Below are 21,054 nucleotides of genomic sequence, written 5' to 3' on the forward strand. Positions count from 1 at the left end.
TTACCCCTCTATCGCCTCCTGCGGCGCACCGACCACTTCGAGTGGACGGAGGCCGCCACGGCCGGACTCGAAGAAATAAAAGCCATATTGGCAACAAATCCGGTCCTGGCCATGCCCAACACGGGCGAACCAATGCTATTATACATCGTGGCAACCCATCAAGTTGTAAGCGCGGTGCTCGTCGTCGAACGAGAAGCGGATGGACACAAGTTCCCCCTCCAAAAATCAGTGTACTGCGTGTCCACTGTGCTAACTCCATGCAAGTCACGATACCCGCATTATCAAAAGATAGCATATGCGGTGTTCATGGCATCCCGGAAGCTGCGACACTACTTTCAAGAGTGCTCCATAACAGTGGCATCCGAAGTACCCCTTAATGACATTATAAACAACCGCGACGCAACGGGCCGGATTGCCAAATGGGCCATCGAGCTCCTCCCGTTCGACATAACCTACAAGCCAAGGCGAGCTATTAAGTTGCAGGTTTTGGCCGACTTCATCGCCGAATGGACTGAAGCCGAACTCCCTAAAGAATACGGCGCATACTCCAACTGGATCATGCACTTCGACGGCTCCAAAATGTTGGCTGGCCTGGGGGCTGGCGTCGTTCTGACATCCCCAACCGGGGACACAGTCCAATACGTACTTCAGATAATGTACACGGATTCGAACAACGCAGCCGAATACGAGGCCCTTTTACATGGCCTCCGAATGGCAGTCTCCATGGGCATTCAGCGCCTAGAGGTCCGCGGGGATTCAAATCTCGCAGTATCCCAAATAAATGGAGACTTCGACGCCAAGGACCCGAAAATGGCAGCTTACTGCAACGCCATCTTAAAGATGTCAGCTCGGTTTGAGGGGCTCGAATTTCATCACATAGCCCGGGAAAATAACCAAGCAGCAGACGTGCTGGCACGCATCGGTGCCAAGCGCGAGGCCGTCCCTCCCAACATCTTCCTAGAAAGGCTGTTCAAGCCATCTGTATCATGGGAAGGAGAATCCGGAAACAATAGCCCGGACACAACTACACTGCCCCTCACCGAACATTCTGACACAATTGGGGGCTACGCCAACGAAACAACGCCGTCAGCCCACGAAATAATGGCAGTCATTGCCCATTGGACAGAACCATTCCTAGCCTACCTAACTAGGCAGGAACTTCCTGAGGACCAAAATGAGGCCCACTGCATAGTGCGGCGATCTAAAGCCTACAAAGTCCACGAGGGAGAGCTTTACAAGAAAAGCACAACCGGAGTCCTTCAAAGGTGTATCTCTGAAGAAGAAGGGCGAGACCTTTTGGCTGAAATTCATGCCGGACTCGGCGGGCACCACGCCGCAGCCCGGGCCCTTGTAAGCAAGGCCTTCCGTACCAGATTTTATTGGCCAACGGCCCGGGCAGACGCTCAGGACTTAGTGCAATGATGTGTTGGTTGCCAGTTATTCGCCAACCAAAGCCACATGTCGCCTACCGCCCTACAAAACTATACCCATTACCTGGCCTTTCGCGGTCTGGGGGCTTGACATGGTCGGACCCCTTAAAGGAGGAACCCACAAGCAAAAAGACCTACTGGTCATGGTGGACAAATTCACCAAATGGATAGAAGCCAAGCCTGTAAAGACGGCCGAATCCGGACCAGTGATAGACTTCATATCCGGGGTCGTACACCGTTACGGCGTCCCCCACAGCATCATAACCGACAACGGCACAAACTTCACGGCCGATGAAGTCAAACTTTGGTGCAAAAACCTGGGCATCAAGCTCGACTATGCTTCAGTCTATCACCCTCAAACTAACGGTCAAGTCGAACGGGCCAATGGTCTCATTATGAGCGGCATCAAACCCAGACTAGTGCGATCCCTCAAGGAATCTAACATGCACTGGGTAGAGGAGCTTGACTCCGTACTCTGGGGGCTGTGGACCACGCCGAATCGCGCTACCGGATTCACACCATTTTTTATGGTATACGGCGCAGCAGTACTGCCATGCGACATAATCCATGACTCACCTCGAGTGCGCATGTACGAAGAAAGAGAAGCCGAGCTTGATCGGCAGGACAGCTTGGACGCATTGGAAGAGGAGCGCGACGTGGCAAAGGCTCGTTCCGCATTCTATCAACAGCAGGCTCGAAGATACCAAAGCAGAGAAGTACGGGCCAAAACATATAACGTTGGTGAACTAGTTCTACACCTGCCGGACAAGAAAAAGGATAAATTAAAGCCCAAATGGGAGGGCCCCTTCATCATCGACCAAGTACTGACCGGGGAGCGTACCGTCTGCGAGGCGCATCGGACAACCGACTCGAGCCGAACCCATGGAATGCAGCACGCCTATGAAGGTTCTACGCCTAGCACCGGACTCCGTGTTCGTCTCCTTCCCTCGTCCCTTTGTTTTATTTTTTATTTTTATTTTTGGCAGTCCGGGATTTTGTTCCTTCTCCCTCCCCTTTTTTCTCACAAGCCCTTAGGGGCTTGCATGTGCAATATTCGCACGCACCCGACGCGCTACCTGCACTCACAATACCTGGGGGCTTCTCTACCAAGAAGTTTATATAAAATGGGCCTCATGCCCAAAACATGTGTGATGCTTCCGCATGAACCTTTTATACACCATTATATGCATCGATATGACTTAAGTTTTGGCCAAGCTGGGTTGCCTGGCTCCTGTGCTTACCTCTATGTTCCCGTTCATTCGGCTAGGTGGTAAAGGGAGCACCTCTGCGATTGTTACTGCCGGGTCAGCCGGATGTGTACCTTAGACTGGGTGAAGCCGAAAGCTAGTGTTCTTAAGGGAATATTCGGTCGGTGAACTAAAAGATGATCTTTCATATTTATTCATTTGCCCCGAGATGCTTTTCTGCTCTTTCCGGCAGTTCGGACATGTACTTTAGGGCATGCCTCCCAGGGAAAGGAACCCCGAACAGAACTATTCTCTCTGGAAGATGTTTCTTACTAACCATGTAATATAACATAACTAGTTGGGCACTTGTCTGCTAAAGCACTTATGACCCCTACGCCTTGTCTCCATGCATGCCCCGGTTCTTACATAACCAAGAGGGCATTCGGACACACTCCAGACTATAGGGTCCAGAGGTCGAAGCGAAAAGGTCCGCAATGACAAACGGTCTACAATCCGGCTAGAGGACATTTTTTATGTCATTTTTACAGAGTCAATCCTACTCGGCATATTCTTCTTCAATGCCATCTAACAGGCGGTCTAATTTACAGTCCTGTTGGAAATACTTTGCAGCCAGCTCCACCTGGCCATATGCCAAGCTGACCGGGATCTCCTCTCTGTCCGGACCTATAGGGCCGACCTCGGCCATGTGGTTTGGGTCAGCCTTCGTGTACCCAGTCTTCACCATGGCCCAGGCCTCCCTGGCACCTTGACGGCAAGCCGATATCTTCCACAACTGGAAGCGCTGCCGCACTCCCTCCAGCTTCTTGGCAAGCTCCTCAAGGCCTTCGGGCACGGAGAGGGATGGCCACATAGCCTGGATGACGCCTTGCATTGCCTGCCGAACTCGCTCGTGTAGTTGCAACAGCTCGGGAAGAAGGTCTCCCGATGAACCGGGCATTTCCTCCGCCGGACGACCCGTCAGCAGACCTACAGACATAGCTCTGTCAATCGACTTCCTTGCCGAATTCTTTTTTCGAAGATTCGGTCAAGCACTTACTAAAAATGCCGCGTCGAAGTCGCCGATTCTCCTTCACGGCAGAGGACAGCTGAATACGAACATCTTTCAGTTCCTCGCCTAGCTGGGTATTGGCGTCTTGAAGCTTGTACTTCTCTTACCTCACCCTCGTCAGCACGTTCTCGCCAGCCTTTAGTTGGCGTAGGAGTTGTTGCTGGTCCGGATTTACTCCGGCCTCATCTGCATTGTTATAGTCAGGGTTGCACGCCTGCCGCATTTCAAAACGGAGGTACCTTTCGAAGCACATATTACCTGCGGGCGTCCCCTTGACATTCTCTGAAGTGGCCAATGCGACCTCGAGCTAAGCCTTGCACTCTTCGAGCTCCTGGGACAATTGCGTGTTCTTCTTTGTAAGACATTGCATAGCACATGATCCTTCAAACAGTTATCTTCACTGTTTCAAGTCTCGGGGCCTACTGACATATATAACCTTCAATTTTACTCACCTGTATGTCTTTCACATACTTCTCTGTGGCTCTGGCTAGACCATTTTGAGCAGCACGGAGATACGCATCTCCTGTATTAAAGGCGTCCAACGCCTCTGGGGAAAAACACGCATCACGAAGAATAGTCCGGCGACGCCTGTGGTTCAGGGCACTTTCCACCTCTGAATTGGTGGCAGATAGCCCGTCGGCACCCTCTGTCAGAGGAGCGCTCGAGGCGCGTTCCGTGTCCGTCTCCGCTTCCGGACCCGGCCTCAAACCTTGGCCGGTGGACATAGTCCGGCGGGCTCTCTTCTTCCTAAGAAAATCATGAGCATTAGTAAGACTCAAGGGTGTAAACCCTAGGCGTTAAATCCGCATGCCATACTGTTGCGCCGGAATCTCGATCCGGTCCGCACTTCTTTCTGGCCCGCTTGGCTTCAGCGGCCCTTGTTGGCTGCCCACCGCGGGCTCGGCCTTGTGCCTCAAGGATTTACCCTGTGAAACGTTGTTAGTGCACGGCATGCAAGATAAAGCATTAGAATACTGGGACTTCGGTCTTAGTTACCTTGGAGGCTGGAAGTAGTCCGGGATAGTCGGCCGTGATGGCCACTAAGGAGTTATTCTTGCTCAACTGATGAAATACTCCATCAATCAACTCCATGCATAAGTCCGGATCTTCTTGGGAGTCCGGATCGAGGGGCCGCCCCGGGTCCTCGGGTTGTGGAGTAGGGCTGTTTATTTCCTTCACAGACTAGCGCAGCTCCTGCGTTTGAACATTGCTAAGTTTAAGTACTCAACTACGGGAATTTCACAAACGGACAGGCAAGTGAAAGTGTCCGCTCACCCAACTAGGAGGAATGTACATAGAGAATCCGCCTTCCGTGTTGACACGGAGGAATTCTTCCTCTTCCCCCTTGTACAAAGCGGATAAGATTCTCGTTAAAGTGGCGGCCGAATCTGGCCCCTTGCGGCCGCACTGGGTGGCGTCATCCTCCCCGTTGAAATCCCACATGGGGTGGCCTCTGTATTGAAGCGGCTGCACCCCTCGCATAATGCATACGGCCATGACCTTAATCATGGTCAGTCCGGAGTGAGCCAACAACCTTATCTGGCTCATCAGCTACAGGACGTCCCTGTCAGCTTCCCTCTGAGGGTTCCGTGGGCGCCAACTCAGGCGCTTCTTCAACGGGGCATTATTGAACTCGGGAGTCCGATCCGTACAGGTTCCGGCAGGGGAACGTCGTCTATATAAAACCACTCCGAGGGCCAGTCTTCGGACACCCTCTTTGGGGTGTCGGATAGGTATCCGGTCCCGGCGATGCGCCATAGTTCGGCTCCGCCCACCTGATAAATAGACCCCTCCTGAGAACGGGGCACAAGGAAAAACAACCTCTTCCACAGCACGAAATGGGCCTCAACACCCAAGAACAGCTCGCAGAGGGCCACGAAGCCCACGATGTGTAGAATGGAGGCGGGCGTGAGGTTATGTAGCTGGAGGCCATAGAACTCTAGCAACCCTCGGAGAAATGGATGAATTGGAAATCCTAGTCCTCTCATCAAATAATGGACTAGGCATACCCTCTCTCCTTGAGAGGGGTTGGGAATGCCCTCCGCCTGCTCTCCGCCGCTATGGGCAGCAATCCCAGCCCGAACGGGGACCATATATGCTGGGGGGAGAAGCCCCTTGGACTGAAGCACTACTAACTTGCTATGTGGGACGGAGCACCGCCCCCAATCTCCGGGCCGAGGGCTAGAGGAGCGAGAGGAGGAGCGGCATCGACTGGCCATGTTGGAATGGATCTCTGTCAGAGGCACTCTGATGAAGACTCGCGGAGGGAAGATGGTGCGAGTTGGATCTAAATCCCCGTCTCTTTTATGGGCGGCTCGTTAACGCAACTAGGGGGGGTAAGTGAAAAGAGAACCCCCTGGCTTTTCACATTCGCTTGACGCATGGAACATGGTCATTATGGGGCACAGAAGCCGAGGAGGACAGCACACACTAGAAGCCGGACACTATTCGACGGATACAGAGAATTTGCAGGAGAACCCGCCTTGCAATGCCAAAGACAACTTGCGCGCCGGACTCGTCGTCATTGAAGCCTGGTTCAGGGGCTACTGAGGGAGTCCTGGATTAGGGGGTGTCCGGATGGCCGGACTAAGACCTTTGGCCGGACTCCCGGACTATGAAGATACAAGATTGAAGACTTCGTCCCGTGTCCGGATGGGACTTTCCTTGGCGTGGAAGGCAAGCTTGGAGATACGATATGAAGATCTCCTCCCATTGTAACTGACTCTGTGTAACCCTAGCCCTCTCTGGTGTCTATATAAACCGAAGAGTTTTAGTCCGTAGGACGAACAACAATCATACCATAGGCTAGATTCTAGGGTTTAGCCACTCCGATCTCGTGGTAGATCTACTCTTGTACTACCCATATCATCAATATTAATCAAGCAGGAGTAGGGTTTTACCTCCATCGAGAGGGCCCGAACCTGGGTAAAAACATCGTGTCCCTTGTCTCATGTTACCATCCGCCTAGACGCATAGTTTGGGACCCCCTACCCGAGATCCGCCGGTTTTGACACCGACAGAGACCATCTTCATCCTACACCTCCCACGGATTGATAAACCTTAGGTCATCCACTTGAGGGAAATTTGCTATTGTCCTACAAACATGTGCACTTGCAGGCCCAACAACGTCTACAAGAGGAAGGTTGTGTAGTATACATCAATACACTCAAGACATGCTAAAGAGATTCAAGCTAAGTGATGTCAAGCCGGCTTCCACCCCAATGCCCACCAAGTGCCAACTTGACATTGATCCAAATGGTAAAGCGGTGGATCAAAAGGTATATCGCTCCATGATTGGCTCCTTGCTTTACCTTTGTGCATCTAGAACGGATATCATATTGAGTGTGGGAATTTGTGCACGGTTACAAGCCGCACCGAAGGAAAGCCACCTTGTGGTGGTCAAGCGAATCTTCCGATACTTGGCTCATACCCCAAACTTTGGCTTATGGTACCCAAGAGGAGCAAACTTCAAGCTTGAAGGATATTCGGATTCTGATTGGGCGGGAGACAAAGTGGATAGGAAGTCCACTTCCGGAGGGTGCCAATTTCTTGGTTGCTCTTTGGTGAGTTGGTCTTCCAAGAAACAAAGTTGTGTGTCTCTCTCGTCCACCGAAGCGGAGTATGTGGCGGCCGGTAGTTGTTGTGCATAACTCTTATGGATGAGGCAAACTTTAAAGGATTACGGTGTCATTTGTGACAAAGTGCCTCTTTGGTGTGACAATGAAAGTGCCATCAAGATTTCTCTCAACCCGGTGCAACACTTCAAGACGAAGCATATTGAGATTCGGTATCACTTCATCCGGGATCATATTAGGCGAGGGGGGATCGAGCTCAAGTATGTCAACACTCATGATAACCTTGCGGATATTTTCACGAAGCCCATGGATGAAGCAAGATTTTGTGAGTTAAGGAATGAGCTAAATATCATTGATTCAAGCAACGTGACTTGAACCCTTGCACACCCCACACACTCAACTTGTTGTCTAGTTCAGGTGTAGGCATGGACATAGGGGGAGTGTTGTTCTCTCAATGAACTCTCCCCCCCCCCCATTATGCATAAAGTGATCAACTCTTTCACATTCGCCATTTTTTATGGTACTTGTGCTTCAAAGACGAGTTGTGATCATGGGCCCAAGGATAATTCTTCACGGTGCCATACCAATCGACTCAAACATAGGTGGCTCCCGCCACCGCCCTCTCCTTGGAGAGGTTGTGTCTCGTTTTTGGTCCTTGTTGTCTCTTGCTTTTCTCTCTTCGTGCTAAGCTTGTGCTTGTGGTGTCTCATTTGTTAGCTCGTTTGTGTGTTCGTTTGCTTGAAGGTTCTGTGCAAAGTTGTTTCTTCCTTTGGTTGAAACTGCATTTTCTTGGGTTCACGGTACTACCGTGGCCTGCCACGGTACTACCGCAAGGACACCATACTACCGCAACCAGCACGTCAGTAATTTTTTACTGCCGCTAGTGGAGTAGTACTACCGCCCATGGCGCGGTACTTCCGCCCGGGCGGTACTACCGCAAGGACGTGTGGTACTACCATGGAGTAGCGAGCACGTGGGGGTTAAGAGCAGGCAGGGGGAGTTCCAACTCCCCCATACCCATTCACTCTTTCTTCCCCATGCCGCCTCTCTCTCTCCTACCCACGAATGGCGCCGGAGGCCCTCGCCGGATCTCCATCTCTGGCCACTCTCCTCAGATTCCGACCGGTGGGATCGTTCCCCACCACGTCCTCTTGCTATGGACCAAGGTTTCTCCCCAAATCCCTTTCTTGTTGGTTCGTTCTTTTGCTTCTAGGTTTTTGGGGAGATGCATGCGGTTCTTGAGATTTTAGGCTAAATTTGTGCAAGAGTAGGATGTAGGAGAGTAGTAATGCGTAGAGATAGTACTTGATATGTTGCCCCGTGGTAGATTTGATCGACCGTAGTACCGCTTGGTTGTCGTGGTAGTACTCAAATCCAGTGGTAGTTTCGGATCTGACTCTCTGTGGTACTACCGCACCTCCCGCGCGGTACTACTGCACCTCCAGCGCGGTACTACCGTGACTTGGAGCGGCACTAAAATTTTAATACCGCGTGTTCAAGAAGTGCTACTGTTGTTGTCAAACCTCTCATGTGGCAATTGTCAAGTGCTAGTTCTACTTGTTTCATTGCTTTTTTGTGTTCTTTGCATTGATCTTTCTCATTGTTTGTGCGTGTTCTTGTGCTTTGTGTCTTAGGTGGTGACTCCGGTGCCTCTGCTCATCATTCCAATCCAAGCCGTGACACGGGCTCCAAGCATCTGCAAAATCAAGATGAAGCTCCAGAGGTCTCCAGTGCCCCCCAACGCAGGACCAAGACCACCGCCACCAAGAACAAGGAACCCACCATGGGCATGGATGAGATGCCCCTTGCTGAGTTCATCTCTCGAAGGAAGATCAATCTCTATGTGCATCCTCATGCCAACTTCCGAGGGAATGAACTGTTCTGGACCAAGCAGCAGAATCTCATTTATCTGGATATGATCAAGGCCAAGTGAAACATCTATGTGGATGTGCACTGGATCGACATGCATCATCTGAGGGAAGCAAAGCACCGGGACTACTTTGGTGAGGCTCTGGATCTTGTGGAGCAATTTGGCATTGAGCACATCATCTCTTTCCACAAAGACTATGATCTTGAGATTGTGGCTCAGTTCTTTGCCTCGGTGTACTTTCATCCTAACGAGGAACGGACTATGACTTGGATGACCAATGGTCAGTAGCTGACTGCTACTTGGAAGGAGTTCATGACTTTGCTTGGTGTTCAGGATGAGGGGCTCGCCACACCCCAAGGCATTCGTCCTCATGCCAATCCCGAGTCAGCTAACAAGAACAAGATTCAGCCCTTCTATGTTGTGAAGAAGCTCTCCAATGGCAAGTCATCTTGGGTGCTCAACTCCTTCCTTGACATCATGTACCGGATCTTCTGCAACTCTCTCTTTCCTTGCATTGGTGACAAGGACAAGGTGCATGCTTATCTTGTGGACATGCTGCTTCTGTGTGAGGAAGCGCGCAACTCTCAGTCGCCACCACTTGATGTCTCACATATCATGTGGTGTGAGCTTCGGTTTGCGGTATTCAACCGCAAGGTCCATCTAAGGACCTTATCTGTTTCATTTGATCTCGGCGACTTGGGAGGACCTCTACCCTCAGGAGGAGTTTGAGGCCCCTGGTTGGATTCGACACGAGTCCATCAGGCTCCGTGTCAAGACTCAGTGGGCTAACACCACTTCTCGTGCTGAGGCCGCGGCTGCCATGGATGTGGATGTAGATGAGGATGAGGAGGAGGCAGCGGACGAGGACAGCTCCGAGGGTTTCATCCCTCCGAGGGTTTCATCCCTCCCACCTCTGAGCCATCTTGGGCTAAGAGGCTGAAGAACAAGATGAAGGCTTTGTTCTGTATGCAATATCGGGCTCACGTTGTTTCCAAGGAGAGTCGCCGCTGGGACAAGAAGCTTATGAGGCTGTTTGGAGAGGATGTTTCTGGTGGTTCTGAGGAGCACATCACTCTAGAGGTTGAGTGGATGGCAAAACAAAGCTTCAAGTGGACTGATTCTGAGGAGGACAACGAGGAGACCGTTCCCGCTGCCGAGTCTGACGAGGAGCGTGCGTCTGATTACTCCGCTTGAGCCACCACTTGTGTTGTAGGTGTCCTCTCTGCCTTTTTTGTGTCTCAATGCCAAAGGGGGAGAGAATGTAGGGATTTGCGAGTCTTGTGTCGTGCTTCTTGTGTCGTGCTTGTGTTTGCTTTGCTCGTGTTTGTTCTGTTGAACCTTGCTTGCTTTGGTTTAGTTTGCTCGTGAGACTTGGTCTATCATATGGTGTAAGACATATGCTCTCTATCGTACCTTATTGAGCTTATGATATATTGTGCTATTTATGTTATGCTCATATTTACTATCTTGTTTAGTGTTCGCCTTATTGTTGCGAGATATGCATTGTCTATAAAATATAGGCGGAGTGTTGATCCTAGTATTCGTGTCATGCAGTCCAAAGCACTTATCTAGATAGCACGCGTCTAGGGGAGCTCGTCTATACTTTAGAGATGTGGGGTTTGCTTATGTTCTATATTATTTCCCCTTGTGCAAATCCCGTATTGTCATCAATCCACCAAAAAGGGGGAGATTGTAAGGGCATATTTATCCCTAAGGTGTTTTGGTGATTGATGACAATGCTTTCGCGGACTAATCATGTGCCTTGAGTATTTCAGACGTTTCGTCGCTAGGCACAAGACGGTTTGGTGCCCCTCGAAGACTATTAGAGACGGCGTTTTTCTATGTTTCTTTTCGGTGGAATTGAGTCGTAGGAAAGCCGTACTATCAAGATGGGGTCCGCGTTGGAAAGGTTCGGGTGGAATCATCACATACACGTTTACTCCCTCTGCATCGCCTTTCCCTTTGCGCTTTGGAGCTTCCTCCATTTTCTTCATATATTTGCAAAGAGAAGGATTCCTAGTGTTGCTGATCTGAGGCATGCGGTAGTACTGCTCTTAGGAGCGGTAGTACAGCAGGCCCCCGCGGTAGTACCGCACGCCTTTGTGGTAGTACCATAGGTGCCCATGGTAGTACCACTCCTAAGGAGTTGTAGTACCGTGGCCTCAGACCGGACTCAGCCGCTCGCGCGGCTGTGGGGGCGGATGTAATTTTTTACATCCGCGCCCTACGCGGTAGTACCGCCCCATGTGCGCGGTAGTACCGTGAGTCCTGGTCTGGCACAGCAAAACGAGCGGAAGTAGGGGCGGATGTAATTTTTTACATCCGCTCCCTGCGTGGTAGTACCGCCCGCCAGGTGCGGTAATACCGTGCCAGATTTTTGCACTATTTGGTTTAAAGCGGAAGTAGGCACGGATGTATTTTTATTCATCCGCGCCCTTCCCAGGCTAGTCCATTCCGGCCTTGTGGTAGTACCGCAAGGGAGAGCGGTAGTACCGCGTCAGCGGCAGTACCTCCCTTAGCCTTTGCGGCTCTGGCCTCGACTAGTTCCTGCCGTAGTAGCGGTAGTACCGCGGTACGCCGCGGTAATACCGCGAGCCCCTGCGGTAGTACCGCTTGTCTGGAGCGGTAGTACCGCAGGTCGCGGGCTGAGTAAGTGGATAATTGTTGGATTTGTCTCTCCACTATAAAAGGGATGTCTTCTTCCTCTAGTTGACTAGCTCTTCCATCCCCAAGCTCCATTGTTGGTCGAAGCTCCATTTTTGCCCGATCTTTCTCCCTAGCCAATCAAACTTGTTGATTTGCTCGGGATTGGTTGAGAATGCCCCGATCTACACTTCCACCAAGAGAAATTTGATTCCCCCCACTAATCCCTAGCGAATCTTGTTACTCTTGGGTGTTTGAGCACCCTAGACGGTTGAGGTCACCGTGGAGCCATAGTCCATTGTGGTGAAGCTTTCTGGTGTCGTTGGGAGCCTCCAATTAAGTTGTGGAGATTGCCCCAACCTTGTTTGTAAAGGTTCGGTCGCCGCCTTCAAGGGCACCAATAGTGGAATCACGGCACCTCGCATTGTGTGAGAACGTGAGGAGAATACGGTGGCCCTAGTGGCTTCTTGGGGAGCATTGTGCCTCCACATCGCTCTAACGGAGACGTACTTCCCCTCAAAAGGAAGGAACTTCGGTAACACATCATCGTCTTCACCGGCTCCACTCTTGGTTATCTCGTGCCTTTACTTGTGCAAGCTTATTTGTGTTGTATCCCTTGCTTGCTTGTATACTTGTTGTTGTTGCATCATATAGGTTGCTCACCTAGTTGCATATCTAGACAACCTACTTTGATGCAAAGTTTAAATTGGTAAAGAAAAGCTAAAAATTGTTAGTTGTCTATTCACCCCCACCCTCTAGTCAACTATATCGATCCTTTCAGATATATACGCATGCTAGTAAGCAGGGCCGGCCCTGGAGTTTCGAGGGCCCAAGGGCGGACTCCTGAGTGGGCCCAGCCGTTGGCCCAACGGCTGTGGTGGAGAAAAAAAAGGAATTACACACTTTGATATGGAAAAATTCTTGTAAAGCCATAAACTATGATATACTTTCCTTTGTAAATTGTACCCCGTCTCAAATTACTTGTCTTAGATTTGTCTAGATAGGGATGTATCTAGCTAGACAAGTACTACCTCTGTTTATTTTTATAAGACGTTTTAGACTTTCAAACACTGTTCAAAACAGCACAAAGCAAGTTGTCTGAACGTCTTATAAAAACAAACGAAGGGAGTAATTTGAAACCGAGGTCGCATCTGAGGCTGGTCGTGATGGGAGTATCATAAGCGGTATCATGCATGCCAACTAGACTTTTAGGATGACGTGGCACACAATTAAATGAGGAAAGAGATGGTGTGGTATCATATCATGATACTGTATCATATTAAATGTTGAACTACTTTGTGTCATGCATGACAATTAATAAGGCAACCTAAGGTACTAACTTATGATACTATGCATTAGGAAAGTAGTATTATACACTAATATCATATGCATGATACTAGTAGATGATACTCCTCATTACGACCGGACCGATAATAATAGGTTGTGGTGTTTCAATAATATTGACATCTAATTGCTTTAGTTAACTGGTGTGTTCATTTTCTCTTTTTCCTTTTCATGGAATTAGATAAATGTTTTTAGGCAATATGTTTGTAAAAACAAAAAAGAGCACACCTCAACTTTGGATTAAATTAGCAGCAATAATGTGTGTTCCAACGCTGGTGTACTCTGCAGGACTGCAGCTATCCAAGTCCAAAACATCGAGACCATGCGACCAAGACCAGCTATTTCCTCCAAGAGTGCAAGTGTTATAAAAACGAGAACAACAATACAACTTAATTACCATCAACCAGATTAACAATGCAGAGTTGCACGGCGTTCGCCCGCTCGGTCCTCCGTGTCTGTCGGGAAACGAAGCCATGGATCCTTAGCGAGCCAATATTACTAGATTGAGGTTGGAGAATTGAAGAAGCAATCAAACTAACAGCCACGGAAAAGGTTCTTAATTTAATAAAAAAACTAACCATGATGGCCTTTTCTCAACAACACACGGAAAAGGTCCTTCCCTTAAACAAAAACAAAAAACCAACAGCCACGGCTCCACGCAAACAGGTATACACGCGTACAGCAGATCCGTATTCTGGAACGCGCTATGTGTGTGTGTTCTTTGGGCTTCTAATCTACATATCACGGATGGGCCTCTCAGGTCTTTTCTGGTTTGGTTTTTGACGAGTGTACCCAAGTCAGGGAGCAACTAATTAACGAGCGAATTTCTCAAAAAAAAAACTAATTAACGAGCGCTCCTTCGGAAGTCTCGTAACGATCAGTGTCACTTGGCGCTCTCAGTCATTCGCCACGTGTCGCGCTCTGAGCACTCCCTTCGGATTTTGTTTTTTTATTTTTCGTACGCGTTTTTGACTTTTTAAACGGGCTTTTTCCGGGTTTTTTGACGTTTTGGTTTTTCACCGGTCTTCCCTAGCTTTTCGACCAAAAAAAAATTTGCGCATAAAAACGTATTTTTTTCGCGAGAGGCACGGCCGTGCCTCTTGGAAACGAAAAAAAACGTGTTTTCTTTTTTTTTTCTTTCGCGAGAGGCACGGTTTGCTTCCGCGCGAGGCACGATTGTGTTTTCGCGAAAATCACGGCCGTGCCTCTTGGAAACAAAAAAACATGTTTTCTGTTTTTTTTTCTCTCGCGAGAGACACGGTTTTGCTTCTGCGGGAGGCACGGGTGTGCTTTCGTGAGAGTCACGGTCGTGCCTCCTCGGAAATGAAAAAAACACATTTTCTATTTTTTTTCTCTTTCACGAGAGGCACGGTTTTGCTTCCGCGAGAGGCACGGTTGTGATTTCGTCAGAGGCACGGGCGTGCCTCTTTTGAAAAGGGAAAAAACCCATGCTCCCGGTTCGGTTTTTTTCGTCCGTTTTTTCGTGAAAAAAAGTTCGTCAAAACCTATCAGCATGGGATCTAGTTTTGAAGATCTCGACGCGAGGAATACAACGGCGAAAGCGGTTCGAGATTTGAACGCACGGTTTAAGAGATAAAATGTTTTGAATAAATGGATCTACGGAAAAAGAGAAAACTTCCAGGTTGCGACAAGTGGCGCACATGCAACACGCCACTTATCGCAACCTGGGGAAATTGGAGTGATCTCCGCAAGGAGTACTCCTTAATTAGTGATTTCGAGCCTTTCATACGTATATATGGCCTGGGTGGGGGCCACTAGTCTGCATGGGCCCCAGGTCGTCGCCCCTGCTGCCCTGGCCCAGGGTCGGCCCTGCTAGCAAGAAACAACCACATAGAAACTCTAAACTCCAATCAAAATTGTAAATGATCATAAAACGATGTATTTTTATAGATTGTTTAGACGTGCGGGATAAGGCTTATTTCCTCAACTCTTGGTGGGCGTTTACATTGCAACCCATGTGATTTGATCCTTCGAGTGATGGTGGCTGGTCAAAAAGGTTGTAACTAGGAAGGAGGGTGAAAGAATTACTGAAATATCTTCAGGACCTCGTTCTTTGTGTCCGAGCCTTGCCCCTAAAATACTAGGTGGTTCATTTTGTTGCTTAGGCAATCCATGTTGAACCGATATCTATAGGGAGTTCAGACTAAATATATTTTAGCTCAATTAGCATCCACCGTGTAAAATGATCTAAATCACATAAAATGTTCATATAGAGGTCACACATGGGCATAGCAAATGAATAGATAACACATACTAGGAAGAAGCAACCATGACTGTGAAATGATTTATCAACAGCTTTGCAAACTTTTAACTCCAATTCTACACTTGATCATAAACAATATTTTTAATGTACTGTTTAGGGACGCAACTTATTTCCCCCATTCTCGAACCTTAGTGCATGTTTGCGTTGCAGCTTGGGTGATTTGATCCAAGGGACGGTGACTGAACCACAAGGTTGTAACTGTGAAGTACTTTTCGACTAGAAGAAATACCGAGCTATATTCAGGATCTCGATCTTCCTTTGTGTCTGAAACTTGTTCCGAAAATACTAGGTAGAAGTGGCGGAGCATCAGTGGGACAAAACCGGGCCCTGGCCCCCCTTCCTAGATATTTTTTTTCCAAATAGGCTTGTATTTATGTTAATTACTCCACTAGTTCTCCAATGATTGAAAATTGAAAAACGAGGCCTAACCCTGACCCTGGTGCAGCGGTACTGCGCCGCACCGGGGCTTCCCCTGCCGGCGCTCGAGGCCCTATCCCCTCGCCCTCCCCTCCCTCCGCCGTCGTCGGAGGCGCTGTCGGGCAAAGCCTGCACGATGTGGCGGCAACGGGGCTCCTGCTGATTATTGCCGGGAGTGGTGGTGGTGGTGCCCCGTTCCCACTCCTTCTACTGCGGTGGTGCGTGGCGGTAGCAACCAGAGGTGCAACGGCGGCAGGGCGGGCTCGATCTAGTCCTGCATGGGCCTGACTGGCCCCGATCTCGCACCTTGTTGCTTCCAGTGCGTGGCATCGATGGTCTGCGGCTCTGCCCGCATCACTTGGGCGCCTGGGCGTTGGAACCGGACATGGAGGCAGCGGCCTCCTCTTTCCGCCGGAGGTGAGCACTGAGATATGGTTGATCTTGGGATCTCATGTCTCACAAAATAATCGGTCAGGCGGTGGCCCTAGTGTCTTCGCGCAAAGTCACCATTCTACATGCGATCATTCCTCTTTGATCTGACCATTGGCGAGTTCCGGACTTCTCCTTCAAAGGAAAACAAGGACTAGCATATAACTCGCTCTTTGGACACCTTGATTGGATAGGGGTCGGTTGTGTGCACCCACAACATCAGCATAACCAGCTTCACTGAGTTATCACGAAGCTGTGTTTTTGTTGACACCTTGGGACATGTCTACATCAAGATTTCCAAGGGATCAAAGCATGTGGAGAATGTCATGGCGTGATTGGAGGACCTACAAGTGGCGAAGGCGGGGTCTTGGGTGCAATGAAGACTTTGCTTCACATGTAGTTGTTCAGAGTTGACTTGCGGATATGTTCCCGTCCAAACCGGGCATGAGTTCCTGTGAGCCTGGTGGTACGTGACTTGCAGTAGTAGCCTCCGCAAGTGGGGGCAGCAACATTGGAGGACTTCTTTGTTGGTGGTGCTCCTTTGAGTACCGAGTCGTGATTTCAGGGTGAAAATTCAAGGTCTGGCATTTATTGGTTGTGCCTGGTAGTGACCTTGTTCAAGGTCTGGTCTTTCTCCAATGTGAAAACCTATGATTTTTTATCGGACAACGGCAACACTTGTGCATTGTTTCCTTTCTGAAGGCGTGCTTTTGGAGAACCTTCTTTCTAGTCCAGGTGATGTCTTTGGTGGTGGTTACAGTGCTACTACTACAGGTGATTGATCACCGTGCCAGGGTCTTTTTTTCTCTTTTCCCTTTTTTGGATGTGTGCATCCTAGATATTTTTAGTCATCTTGTTGGTGTAAAGACTGGGTGATATCTATTTGATATTAATATATTTTTTGTTTTTTTAATCTCCGGCGTCTCTGATCACCATATATTTTTCATACACTCATTTAGCCGCTTCCAAAATATGCTTCACACTCCGCCACTGCTAGGTGGTTCAGCGTATTGCCTAGATGACCCATGGTGAATCGATGTGGATAGTGAGCTCACACAAGGACGTGAATGCTTCCACCAAGGGATTGTGGCTGATGATTCTTGTTTTTCTATATCTCTCCTTCTATGTATCTGTGTACAACCTACATTATTCAGATGCCAAAATTACTTACAGAACATCGAGCCTGTATATTTTTTCCTCTAGTAATAACGACCTGTACAAGCATTCTAGTTTTGCTATTACATAATCTAATCATGGGCTGGTCACATTGTCATCTATTCTTTTTTTTTTGCGATTGACATTATCATCTATTGTAGTGTAGCTAATATATGAAGTCCACTGCCGCTGCCGCCTTCTGGTGCTCCGTGCTGCCACTGCCGGCTTTGGTTCTCGTTTGGTTGGTCCCCTGTGGTTCGTGGGTCAGCTTCGTCTGCTTCTCCTATGGCAGCTCGGACACCTTGAGTTGGGCTCTATGGTAGCCACTCTACTGGTCACCGGTGCGGCACCCATCGAGTCTGGGTGAAAGGGTAGTGGCCCTTTGTGATGACTGAGATAGTTCAAATATTGCCCAAGTTTGGCCTGTGGATGCAACCGGTGCTCGATGCTTGCTCGGTGTGACCCTCCTTCAGTGTACTTAGTTGGCTAGTCGGTGTAGGCGTAGTGCTGGTTGTCGGCATCCGCGCTTCTGTTGTTGCCTTGTGTTGTTCTGCCTAGTGCCTTGTATCTTTCTTTTCGCTTGCTTTGCATCTCCGTTGTATTGTGGTGCCCTTGTAATCCTGGCTGGTTGATGACTTTGTTAATTGAAAGTTGGGCTAGGTTCTAGCTCTTCTCAGGCTCGGCCGACGACTTTTCTCTAAAAAAATATGAAGCCCATGTGTACCAATTGTAACTCGAATGTTCTTTTCCGTCGTTTCGTATTTTTTCTATGTTAAATTTGTACAAGTTCATATTATTTTTGTTTTTAGATCAACTTCTGCTAGCTAACTTTTTTTGCTTCATATTATTCTTATTTTTTACACATAACATTTGGTTCTACTGTTCTATATAAATGCACAATTTGATAAAATGAGATATCAGCTTTCGGATGTTGGTAAGTGCAAGATCTCCCTGCATGTGCTATGACTTAAGAGTACATGACAATAGGACAAGGCCCGGTTATTGTGTGGCCCCATTGTCATTGGATGTAGATTGGTGCGTCATGCACTGCAAGTCTTCAATGCTTGCGCTTCTTAAGGTTCTCTATATAGAGTGACCTATAGTTTATTTATAGTCTGAAACACTTTGTTCAACACTTCAAGCTTGGTGTTTACTTATTTGAAAGTTTTGTAGGAACTGAGAGTAAGCCATGAAGAGGAAGAAAGAGAGATCTTGAGAGCGCTAGGAATGGGAATATGGAGGAAAGCCAAACTTATTTGTTTTCACCTCTAGTGTTGGAGGTACAAATATTATATTTGGTGTTTTCCCGATGCCTTCCATTCCTATGGTTCTTGAGCACTCCTTCCTCTCCCCTTCTGCTTGCGGAATAGATTAATGCATAAATCATAGATATGTGTGCACATATTTAGATAATCTGAGATCTAGAAGACAAGTCGAGAAGAGGAAGAAAAGAGAGCTTGAGAGGAGTGGACCGTGACACATGGAGGAAACTCTAAAGGGAACGGTTGAAGTTGCAATTGTCATACCATGTTCACCACTGATGGGTAGAGCATTTAAGCCGGCTGATTCAACCTCCACTTTTGAGCCATGAGGTGTAGATTCTACACATGGAAATGATAACAGACAAGTTGCTCTGTCAGAAATCACAATGTCCACACAGATTTAACCAAACAAATCAGATGATTACATAGATTTAATCTTTTAGGTGTTACTAGGTGAATATTTGTTACTGGACCTCCGAGACAAGATTTTTATCAAAACCTCAAAAGGCTACTTTCCCTAGACACGATTCATGATTTAGAAATTAAATGCATAACCAAATGATATGATAAAACATTACAGTATGACGATCAACTCAAACAGGATGATGAAACAAATATGAGTGTGCGAGGGAAAAATGATATTTTATCACGAGTGATGAACCTTGAACAAAAGGGGTATCGGCTTTTTTTTAGTTTTTAAGACCACTGCCACACCCGAGAGCCAAGGGTATTGGCTTTAGTGGTTCACATTTGAAAAACTTATGAGCATAAACCAAAATAAAGGACTAAAGCACCTAAATAGTTGCATCAGTTGAGTGGTCAAGGGAGTTCTTTTCATTCTCTCTCGAGAGGTCAACTGCGTACATTTATATCAGTTGAGTTGTTAAGCAAAACAATCAATTCAACTAAATGAATGGTGCCTATCAATCTGGTGATTGCAAAATCATGTGTAGAGTGGTCACCTATTACTTCCTACTTCTATTGATCACTCCCCGCTCTCTGCCATTTGGATTTTACTAGGCAAAATCATGATCGAAGGAATACATCCAAACACGGACAGAACACTTCATCTTAGTTTACTGCTGTAGAATCTAACCAAATTGCTAGTAGTTCATACTTAGAGCACCGGAGAGGGCCCAATTCGCGGATTACGTGTGGAGGAGCCGGGCGCCCCTTAGGTGCAAAGTTTTCGCATGGCTAGCAGCTCAACATCGACTTTGGACTTCGGACCGTCGTGCCAGACATGGACTATGGGACCACCCTTCGCCATGCTTTATATGTCTGCAAGAAGAAGAAAATATGGACCACATCCTGACCCAGTGTGTGTATGCAAGAGAGGTATGGTACTTGAGTTTCCAGGAGCTCTACATCCAGGTCGGGAGGCCGGAGTCGCACGACACATTTCTGGATTGGTGGCTCCAGGCGAGGAGCCAGTTCCGGCACGCCGAGCGGCGCGGCTTCGATACACTGGTCATTGTCATTGCTTGGGCACTGTGGAAGCAGAGGAACACTCGAGTGTCCAACAAACCGCAGCAATTCAAAAGCTCCAGGCAATTGTTGCGCCAAATCGCAACGGAGGTTCAGGACTTGAGGTGTGCAGGGATAGGTGTAGGAGGCCTACAACAATTTGTGAGAGAGTAGCTTTAGATGAGTTTGTTGGCGTCTGCTGGCTTGAATGTTCGCACTTGTAATTATCATTCTGCCTTCTATAAAGTTATGGTACACTATTGGCGTATTCTGAAAAAAGAAACTTAGAGCACACACTTTGGGCCCTTTGTTCACAATATTCAGACATCATTCCATCACAAATTCACTTGAAAATACCAAGGGCCCTTTCTTCTAATTTCTTCCTAAACTTTGGCACTTCATCTCTGTGCTAAGCGGTGAATCCAGCCGGTGGATATTGAGTTTCTGCAATGGATGTAGAAAATTCTTTTTTGAAATCTTAAGATGTTCACACTAACTCCCACCCTACTAAAGTAGGTACCGTGCATTTGTCTCCAAGTTCATACGTTGGGTGCTGATTGCTCAGATGGCTGAAGCCTCAGATTTAGCTAGCATGTATGATGTCAATCTCCGTGATGCTTATGAGACCGTAGACAGACTGAAGGATCTAAGACTATGCAGGAAAGTGAGGAAGAGCCGAGCGATCCTCACCGGATGATTCAATGTTCATTGAATTCTTGTGTGCATAATCCTTCTTGACCTACATGAGGAATACATCAGCTACAGGGCCAGGGTATTGGAGTACCACACATTAGTGAAGCAGAGGCCAAACTACAAGCTTGCAATTGGGAACTACTTCAACGGGTGGAAGAAGTATCGTACTTTCTTCAAGACCTTGTTCTTCCTTTGTGTCCGAACTTTGTTCCAAAAATACGGTGATTCA

General features: G+C 48.2%; 1 pseudogene; it reads left to right on the forward strand.

Annotated features, from left to right (window-relative positions):
- LOC119361078 overlaps positions 1 to 21,054 on the forward strand; it is a 63,245-nt pseudogene that overhangs the window by 41,767 nt on the left and 424 nt on the right.

Source organism: Triticum dicoccoides, chromosome 2B (genome assembly GCF_002162155.2).
Source record: "Triticum dicoccoides isolate Atlit2015 ecotype Zavitan chromosome 2B, WEW_v2.0, whole genome shotgun sequence".
Taxonomy (NCBI): Eukaryota; Viridiplantae; Streptophyta; class Magnoliopsida; order Poales; family Poaceae; genus Triticum; species Triticum dicoccoides.